Here is a 9,535-nt window from a genome sequence, read left to right on the forward strand (position 1 = left end):
TGGCGGTGTGTGTATAAATCTCACCTGGGAAGCTTCATAGCTGTGCAGGAGATGCAGAAGGTAGTAATATTAAATGGCTGTGTCCCAACACAAAGGAAGCAGAAACTGGGGGAAACTGGAGACTCATCTCGAAGATCCTCAAAAGATGGTGAGAGAAAGGGAGGGAAAAAGGAAGGAAGGAAACTGGGGTTGTCATCCATCTTCTATGTTGTTGTTGTCACTCACCAAATGCTTGTTTGCATAACCAAGTCTTACATTGTTTCCTAAACACCAGGAGGGAGGTGCCGATCTGAATCTCACTGGGGAGTTCCACAACTGAGGGGCCACCACCGAGAAGGCCCGATCTCTCATCCCCACCTGTCAGGCTCACTTCAAAGGACCAGTCTGAACGCAGATCAAAGATAGCTGCTCTCAAATCCAATCTTTATTGAAGAATACATGACTTTGGAAAAGTCGAGAATGACCTAATGTTTACATACAATCATTTTTATCACCTCTGATGCAACGTAACACCACACGCAAATATCATCATCAAACCCCACCCCTTGTATCACATTTCTACTATTCCCACACACTATACCAATTATAATTGTTTATACTTTCAACCCCGAGTTCCCAGGCTCATTCTATCTTCTTCTGCCAGGTGCTTCCAGGATTATTTATGTTATGACTCCAAGTCCAGGGCTTGGAAATTCAGCCCTGGGACTTGGTTCCATGACATGGCGCCCTCCTTTTCTTCGTCCTCCTCTTCGGTTCTTCTTTCATCACAATCCTGAAATAAATCAAACAATAACTCTATGTGTCCATTTTGTCCAAAGTACCCATATACTTTTTCAGTAAGCTGCGATGGAATACTGGGTGTATTTTCCCTAAACTTTTTGGCAATGCCAACTGGAAAGTCACTTCGTTGATAACACCCTGTATTCTGAATGGTCCAATATATTTGGGGCCCAATTTTCTCGAAGGTAGCCCCAATTTGATGTTTTGGGTACTTAACCACACTAAATCTCCTTTCTCCAATTTATCGCCTTCCACCCTTTTTCTGTCTGCGAATGTTTTATACTTTTTATGTGCTTCCTTTAAGGATTCAGTCACTTGACTCCAGCATTCTAGCATTTGAGTTTTCCATTTCCCTGCCCCTGTTTCTTCATTCTCTGTCCATTTTGGCAGCTGGGGCAGAGGCTGTATTTCATACCCGTAAACTACTTCAAAGGGAGTTTTATTTGTTGCTGAATGTATAGTCGAATTAAAAGCTAGTTCTGCGAAAGCCAGCCACTTAGACCAGTCATTTTGTCTCATGTTAGAGTACATTCGAAGGAACTGCCCAAGTGTCTGTTGAGTACGTTCTACTGCCCCGTTTGTCATGGGGTGAAAAGCAGAACTTAGACTCCTTTCTGCTCCTAGCATTTCCAAGAATTTTTCCCAAAATTTTGCTGTGAACTGAACCCCTCTGTCACTGACCACTCTACTGGGACATCCATGAAGTTTGTAAATATGGTTTATGTATAATTCAGCTAGTTTCTCTGCCGATGGTAATTTCGTCAGTGCTATAAAGTGGGCCTGTTTAGAAAACAGGTCTAATACTGTCCAAATATAACGATGTCCTTTGCTAACCGGCAGTTCCCCCACAAAGTCCATAGCTACACATTCCCAAGGTCTGGTAGGTTCCGCTACTGTTTGTAATAATCCCATTGGCTTCCCTCCTCTCGATTTATTTCTGGCACAATCATCACATTGAACAACATGATTCTTTATGTCCTTCCTCATTCCTGGCCACCAACAATGTTTTGCTATTGCCTTTGTTGTTTTTGTAATTCCTGTATGACCAGCGCTCTGGTTATTGTGAAAACGATGCAAAATCTTAATCCTTAATATTGCTGGGATATACAGTTTCTTGTTCACAAACCAAAATCCCCCCTTCCGCTCCCCCTTTTCTGCGTTGGCTGCGATCCACTGATCTCCTTCGTATGACTGTTTCAGTTCTTTTCCCCAACTATTTTCCCCGTCGAATTCAATAATAGCAGTGTTCTCTCTTTGGGTTTGCGCTCTTGTCCGGACAGCTAAGCCCCATTGTTTATCAGAGAATATTGTTCCCTCTTTTGCTGTGGTTATGCCTTCGTGTTGAGGCATGCGTGAAAGAGCATCTGCCAAGACATTCTGTTTCCCTTGGAAAAACTTTAATTGGAAATCGAACCTGCTGAAGTATTGTGCCCATCTAATTTGTTTGGGGGACAATTTTCGAGGAGATTTTAAATACTGGAGGTTCTTATGGTCAGACCAAATTTCAAATGGGATTCCGCTCCCTTCGAGGAAGTGTCGCCAGCATTCTAAGGCTTTTAATATGGCTAATGCCTCTTTTTCCCATATGGGCCAACATTTTTCAGTTTCACTGAACTTCCGGGACAAATATCCACAAGGTTTTAAGTTCCCATTTTGATCCTTTTGCAATAGTACTGCCCCGTATGCACAGTCTGAAGCATCGCAATGGATTATGAAAGGGCTCCGGATATCGGGGTGTTTTAGGACGGGTTCTTCTGTGAAGCATCCTTTTAGGGTTTCAAATGCCTTTTGGCATTCTGGCGTCCAACTCAGTTTGGCGCCAGGAGCTTTCACTTTTGCTGTCTCCCCTTTCCCTTTTGTTTTTAAAAGTTCAGTAAGGGGTGCGGTTATTTGTGCAAAGCCTTTTATGAACGATCTATAAAAATTTGCAAACCCCAGAAATGATTGCAATTGCCTCCTTGTTTGGGGTACTCCCCATTCTTTGACGTCTGATACTTTAGACGGGTCCATAGCTAACCCTTCTGGAGATATCCGATACCCCAGAAAGTCAATTTGAGTTTTATTAAATTCACATTTGGACAGTTTGCATACAGCTTTGCTTCCCTTAGTCTCTGCAAAACTTCCCGGACCAATTCCACGTGCTTTTCTTTATCTTCGCTCACGATCAAGATATCATCAAGGAATATGAATACCCCTCGGTACAACAATGGGTGCAGTATTTCATTTATAAGCTGCATAAAGCAACTGCCGCCATTTTTTAACCCAAATGGCAAAATTTTATATTCAAAATGGCCGAATGCGCAGGAAAATGCAGTTTTCCAAGTATCCTCAGGTTTGATTCTTAATTTATGATATGCTTCAATTAAATCAAGTTTAGTAAATATGCTCCCTTTCTTCAATACGGTAATTAAATCCTTTACTAAGGGCATAGGGTATTTATTGTCCTTAGTAATTGCATTTAAATTCCGATAGTCAATGCACAATCTTAGGGAGTTGTCTTTCTTTCTCCTAAATAACACTGGGGCTCCGAGAGGAGAATTGGATGGCTTAATGAAGCCTCGCGCCAGGTTCTTATCAATATATTTCCTCAATTCCTCCTTCTCCTGAACAGACATGGGATACACTTTTGGTTTTGGTAAGTTTGCTCCTGGGGTTATTTCAATTTCTACTTCTATATTCCTCTTGGGAGGTAATTTACTTGCCTCTTTCTGATTGAAAACATCCACAAAGTCTCTGTATTCAGGTGGCAATAGCTGTGGGTCTATTTCACCTGCTTCATCTCCCTCGTCCTCCTCTCCTGCTATTTTGCTTATCTCCCATTGCGTCTGTTGTTCTTTAAATGCTAGGCTCTTTCCTCTCCAATCTACTTCAGGATTTGCCTGTTCGAGCCATGGGATCCCTAGTATTACGTGGTATGTGGCAATAGGGGCTATCACAAAGGATATTCTTCCTTCCCATTTGCCTATTTTACATGGGACCCCCCGTATTTCCTTTGTAGATACTTCCCCAGCAGCAACTGATCCATCTAGCTGCGAAAATGCAATTGGGGAGTCAAGCAACGTCTGCTGGCATTTCAGCGCTCCTGCTAGTTCCGGAGTTATAATGTTCCTAGAACAACCGCAATCCACGAATGCCCTGCAGGTGGCCCGATTCTCTAGCCCCGATAGGCAGATTGGCACTACTAGCATGCGTTTGTCTCGACTCACCAGCCTTTCCGGAGATTCTGGGGCTCGCACCTCCTCCTCCGCTCGCCTCCCGGTTGCTGGCTTGGGTTTTGAGGGTTTTGGCGGCTCCCCCTTCCGGGCCCAACATTCTGCTGCTCGATGGCCCGTCTTCCCACATACAAAGCATCCCGGCTTGGGTTTGTTGTCATCTCCTTTGAAGGGGATCCCCGGCCTCCCTCCGGGCCTTTCCTGCTTCCTCGTTTCTCCTCGACCTCTCGCCACCGGTCTTTGCTGGCCGCCGCCGCCCCTGAAACGCTTTACTTGGGCCAGGGTGGATTCGACGCGCCCCGCTAGTTGTATCCAGCCCTGGAGTGTTTCTGGGTCGTCTCTGTGCGCTGCCCAACTAAAAACCTCGGGGCGTAGTCCCTCTTTAAATATCTCCACTTTGGTCACTTCAGACCACTCTGGTACCCTTTCCGCGAGATGAATTCCTCTGCGTACTCGGGCACCGTTTTGTCCCTCTGCTTTATTCCTTTAAGCTGGTCTCGAGCCCTCAATTGCTCTAGCCGGTCTCTGAACTGGTTTTCCAGTGCGGCGAGGAAGCGGGGCACTGACCTCAGGCATGGGTCGCGTCTGGTATGTAGTTGCACATACCAGCTGGCCGCTCCTCTCTTTAGTGTGTTACCGATGGCCCGAACCATGCTTGCTTCGGAGGGGAATGTGTGTGCATTGTCTTCCATATATCCTCTGATGCTAATGAGGAAAAAGTTCAGTTCAGACGATTCCCCTCCGTATTCCAGTTTGAGATCTTCCCTCCTTTGCATCCATTCTGCGGCCCGTTGATGCTGTCTGGGAGGCATGGGGAAGGGTTGCATCGGGTTTCCTTGGACAGCCCCTTTGAACACGCCGCGCCCCACTCCGGCGGTCGTTCTGCGCGGCTCCCGAAATTCTGCCGCTGCTGTCGGCCCTTCCACCCATCCGAATGCGGGCCTCGCTGTAGCCCCCGCACCTCGCCTTCCCTCGTCGTACGGCACATCCTCCTCCTCTTCCTGGATCTCCGGCTCCTCTCCGCCTTCGTCCGCTACTCCACTGGACCTGATCCCTGGCCCCAGTGGTCTTTCCACCCCGACGCCCATTCGGGGGGTTGGAAGTTCTGTTGGAGTTGGCGGCCTCAGAGTTCCCAGAGCTTGCTGGCGCTCCACTTCGCGCGCCATTCTGTCTCGGAACTCCAGTTCCTGCCAGTATTCCTCATCCCCCTCGCCCCTCGCCTCCACGGGGCTCTGGCCCCTCTGGCTCCAATCTCCTTCTTTACTTGGCTCTCTCTCGGCGCCATGTCGGGTGGGCTCCTTTTGGAGATTCTCTTCCAATAATGGCACCAACCTCCCCACGGTTTCCGACAGCCTGGATAAATTAGTTTCCAGGATGGATAACCGCAGGGCCATGGTCTCCGGCATGCTTCCTCCAGATCCCCAACTGGTTTCTGCAGCCGCAGAGACGCCTCTTCCTCCTCTGGGAATCCTCTGGGTCACGCCATTCGGCCTGGGGTACCCCGTAGAGGAAGCTATGGCTTGCAGCGTCTCTTCCCCCAACGGCCGGGCCCCTGGCAAAGGCCTCCCTGCTCCATTTGGGCTTTGATCTCCTTCTTCATTCATTATCACTTCACTGCGAATCCGCAGGAGGGTGAGAACGGGATTCTCGACTTAAATGTCAGGCTCACTTCAAAGGACCAGTCTGAACGCAGATCAAAGATAGCTGCTCTCAAATCCAATCTTTATTGAAGAATACATGACTTTGGAAAAGTCGAGAATGACCTAATGTTTACATACAATCATTTTTATCACCTCTGATGCAACGTAACACCACACGCAAATATCATCATCAAACCACACCCCTTGTATCACATTTCTACTATTCCCACACACTATACCAATTATAATTGTTTATACTTTCAACCCCGAGTTCCCAGGCTCATTCTATCTTCTTCTGCCAGGTGCTTCCAGGATTATTTATGTTATGACTCCAAGTCCAGGGCTTGGAAATTCAGCCCTGGGACTTGGTTCCATGACACCCACCAATCCCACCTGCGATGGCGGTGGGACCGAGAGCAGGACCTCCCCTGTTGAGCTTGATGCTCTAACTGACTCATAAATAGAGATGCATTCGCACAGGTAAGGTGGGCTTTCTAGGCTAAAGTGTTAGGGATTCCTCTCCTTCAGAAAAGGAAGGGGAGCAGGAAAGTGTTCATGAATCGGGGCAGTCAGAATCTGAGGAGGAGATTTTGCAAGTACAGTAGAGTCTCACTTATCCAACATAAACGGGCCGGCAGAATGTTGGATAAGCGAAAATGTTGGATAATAAGGAGGGATTAAGGAAAAACCTATTGAACATCAAATTACATTATGGTTTTACAAATTAAGCAACAAAACATAATTTTTTGGAATTGAAAACACCTGGAAGATCAGAGTTGGGAACACAATGATACACTGTAGATTCTACTGATATACTGTAGAATCCCACATTGAGCATAGAGGGATGGCAACATTGGAAAACCAAAGTTTGCTAAACACTGATGTTGGTCAACTGTCTCCAGAATCTCACCTGGAGCTGGTGGTCTGTGTTGGGAAGGCTTGGCTTGTGTCTTCCAGCCTGGCAGAATGGGGCTGGACTGGAGAGCCTCTTAAGAAAAAAAGGCCAGAAGTGCAAGTTGTTGTAAGGCTGTCAGAAGTAAAAGTGGGAGGAAGAGGAGGAGGAAGAGGGAGTGCGTGGGGGTGAAAAAGGAAGGGAGAAGGGAGAGGGAGAGAGGATCTGGAGCAAAATGTGTGTGTGTAGGAAGCCCAGCTCGTTGCCCTGGCTTCTCTCCCCTCCATTCCTTCCTTCGAATCATGAGCTCTTTTCTCGCACTGATTTGGGAACTAGGCTGAGCTGGAGAGACCTCTCCGAGGCTCTGAATGCACCAAAAGCAGAGAGAGGAGAGCCATTGCGTTTCCTTTTTTCCCTCCTCCCTCCCTTGCATACAAATGCCCCCAATGTGGCGATTCACCTCCCTTCCCTCTGGAGATGTGCTTTCCTCCTCCCCCCCCCCCCGTTTTTTTTTTTTTTTTTGCACGGGACTCTCGCCATGCATTGAATGAAGGCAAAGGGTGCAATGTTTCCAATCCGCCACAAGATGGCGTCGGATAATACGGAGTGTCGGTTAAACGAAAGTCGGATAAGCGAGACTCTACTGTATCCACTTTTCAGGAGAGGCGAAAGGAAACAGAGCAGAGACGTCGTTCAGCTAGAATAGATGCCAGAAATGCAGCTGAGTAATTAGGAACTGCCCTAGCAGCTGTGAGGGGACTCAGCGCTATAAATCAGAAGCAGGTGCAGCCAGCTCTTGCTGGTAACAAATTGATTCTTCACTCCCCTTGTGCCTGCTTCAAGTCTGCATATGGGAAACTGCTCCTAAGGATTTATTGCTGTTTCTTTAAAGTAAGACTGCTATTTGATTTGGGAATTTATCAGAGACTAAGAACTGTGCTTGCCCTAAGACTTCCTTGCTTCCTTTTGAATTATTCCACTGAGTGTGCTGTTCTTTATGTTTTGCTGAAGTAAAGCAGTTTTCATTTACTTACCACAGTGTTTTAAGGCTGTTCTTGAAAGACAAAACAAGACATAAAGCCAGCACCTTGAATTGTTTTCGGTAACAGACTGGCAGCCAGTGGAGCTGATATAACGGGGCTTATGTGCTCCCTGTATGCTGCTCCGGTGAGCAACCTGGCTGACACCCATTGGTCTACTTGAAACTTCTGAACACTCTTCGAAGGCAACCCCTTGTAGAGTGCATTGCAGTAGTCTATTCTGAAAGGAAGGAAAGAAAGGATGGGAGGGAGGGATGGGTGGATGGAATCATAGAATCCTAGAGTTGGAAGAGACCTGGTGGGCCATCCAGTCCAACCCCATTCTGCCAAGAAGCAGGAAAATTGCATTCAAAGCACCCCCCAATAGGTGGCCATCCAGTCTCTGCTTAAAAGCCTCCAAAGGAGGAGCCTCCACCACACTCCGGGGCAGAGAGTTCCACTGCTGAACAGCTCTCACAGTGAGGGAGTTCTTCCTCATATTCAGGTGGAATCTCCTTTCATTCCTGTAGTTTAAAGCCATTGTTCCACGCTCTAATTCTCCAGGGCAGAAGAAAACCCTGCTCCCTTCTTCCTGACTTCCCCTCACATCTTTATATATGGCTATCATCATGTCTCCTCTCAGCCTTCTCTTCTGCAGGTTCAACTTAAAAAGGTAAAGGTTTCCCTTGACGTTAAGTCCAGTCATATCTGACTCTGGGGGTTGGTGCTCATCTCCATTTCTAACCCGAAGAGCCGGCGTTGTCCGTAGACTCCTCCAAGGTCATGTAGCCACTGGCATGACTGCATGGAGCGCCCTTACCTTCCCGGTGGAGCAGTACCTATTGATCTACTCACATTGGCATGTTTTCGAACTGCTAGGTTGGCAGGAGCTGGGGCTAACAGCGGGCGCTCATTCTGCTCCCGGGATTTGAACCTGGGACCTTTCGGTCTGCAAGTTCAGCAGCTCAGCGCTTTAATGCACTTTGCCACCGGGGCTCTTAGGTTCAACTTGCTCAGCTCTTTAAGCCGCTCCTCATAGGGCTTTGTTCTCCAGACCCTTAAGCATTTTAGTCACCCTCCTTTGGAAACTTTCCAGCTTGTCAACATCTCTCTTCAACTGTGGTGGGTAAGTGCATCGGTGGGAGGAAGGATGGGAAGGAAGGAAAGAAGGGAGGAAGGAAAGATGGATGGATAGAAAGGAGAGAGGGAGGGAGGAAGGAAAGAAAGAAAGGAGGGGAAAGAAGGGTTGAAAGTAGGCTTAGCAGTTCCAAGACACCTGGACATGCTACTTTATATGCTTACTTACTAGCTGTGCCTGGCAACGGGTTGCTGTGGCAAAGTGGTAGTGGTATTGGTTAAAAATGGTTGTGTAATTTTTATTTGACGTTATTTGTATTTTTAATTAAGTTATCTTCTTATTTATTATATTTTATTATTTTCTTGTATTATTTTTAGTTATTTTCTGTTATTATAGTATTTTATTGTATTAATCTTTTAGTGTTTTTAATTATTTTTTAGTGTTTTTATTATTTTTATTGGGTTGCTAGGAGACCAAGTTGGGGGAGCTTAGCCTTCTAACTGGCAGCAATTGGATAAAAGCAATTATTCCTCTCCCTCTAATTGGGAGTTTATTTTTCTTTTCTTTTTGTTGTATCAACCTAGAGGCGTGGATGATGGGTTGTGTTGTCAAATTTCGAGGTTGGGGGGCCTGTAGTTTTGTTGTTTTGTCGGTCGCCGTGATGCCATCACTCTTTTATATATATAGACTAGCTGTGCCCGGCCACGCGTTGCTGTGGCATTGTCTGGTGGTGTTGGTGAGAACTTGTTGAGATAGTGGTGGTATTGAATGTCTGTTGTATGGTTGTCTTTATGTTTAGTATGCATTTGGTTGTTTGTGTACTGTGAAAGTGGTGAGGGTAGAAGGGTTCTATGTCCCTGTGTAGTATTGTATAGTATTTATACGTTGTCCATGTGTTGTGAATGCTTAGATTG

Source organism: Anolis carolinensis, chromosome 1, assembly GCF_035594765.1.
Source record: "Anolis carolinensis isolate JA03-04 chromosome 1, rAnoCar3.1.pri, whole genome shotgun sequence".
NCBI classification, from domain to species: domain Eukaryota; kingdom Metazoa; phylum Chordata; class Lepidosauria; order Squamata; family Dactyloidae; genus Anolis; species Anolis carolinensis.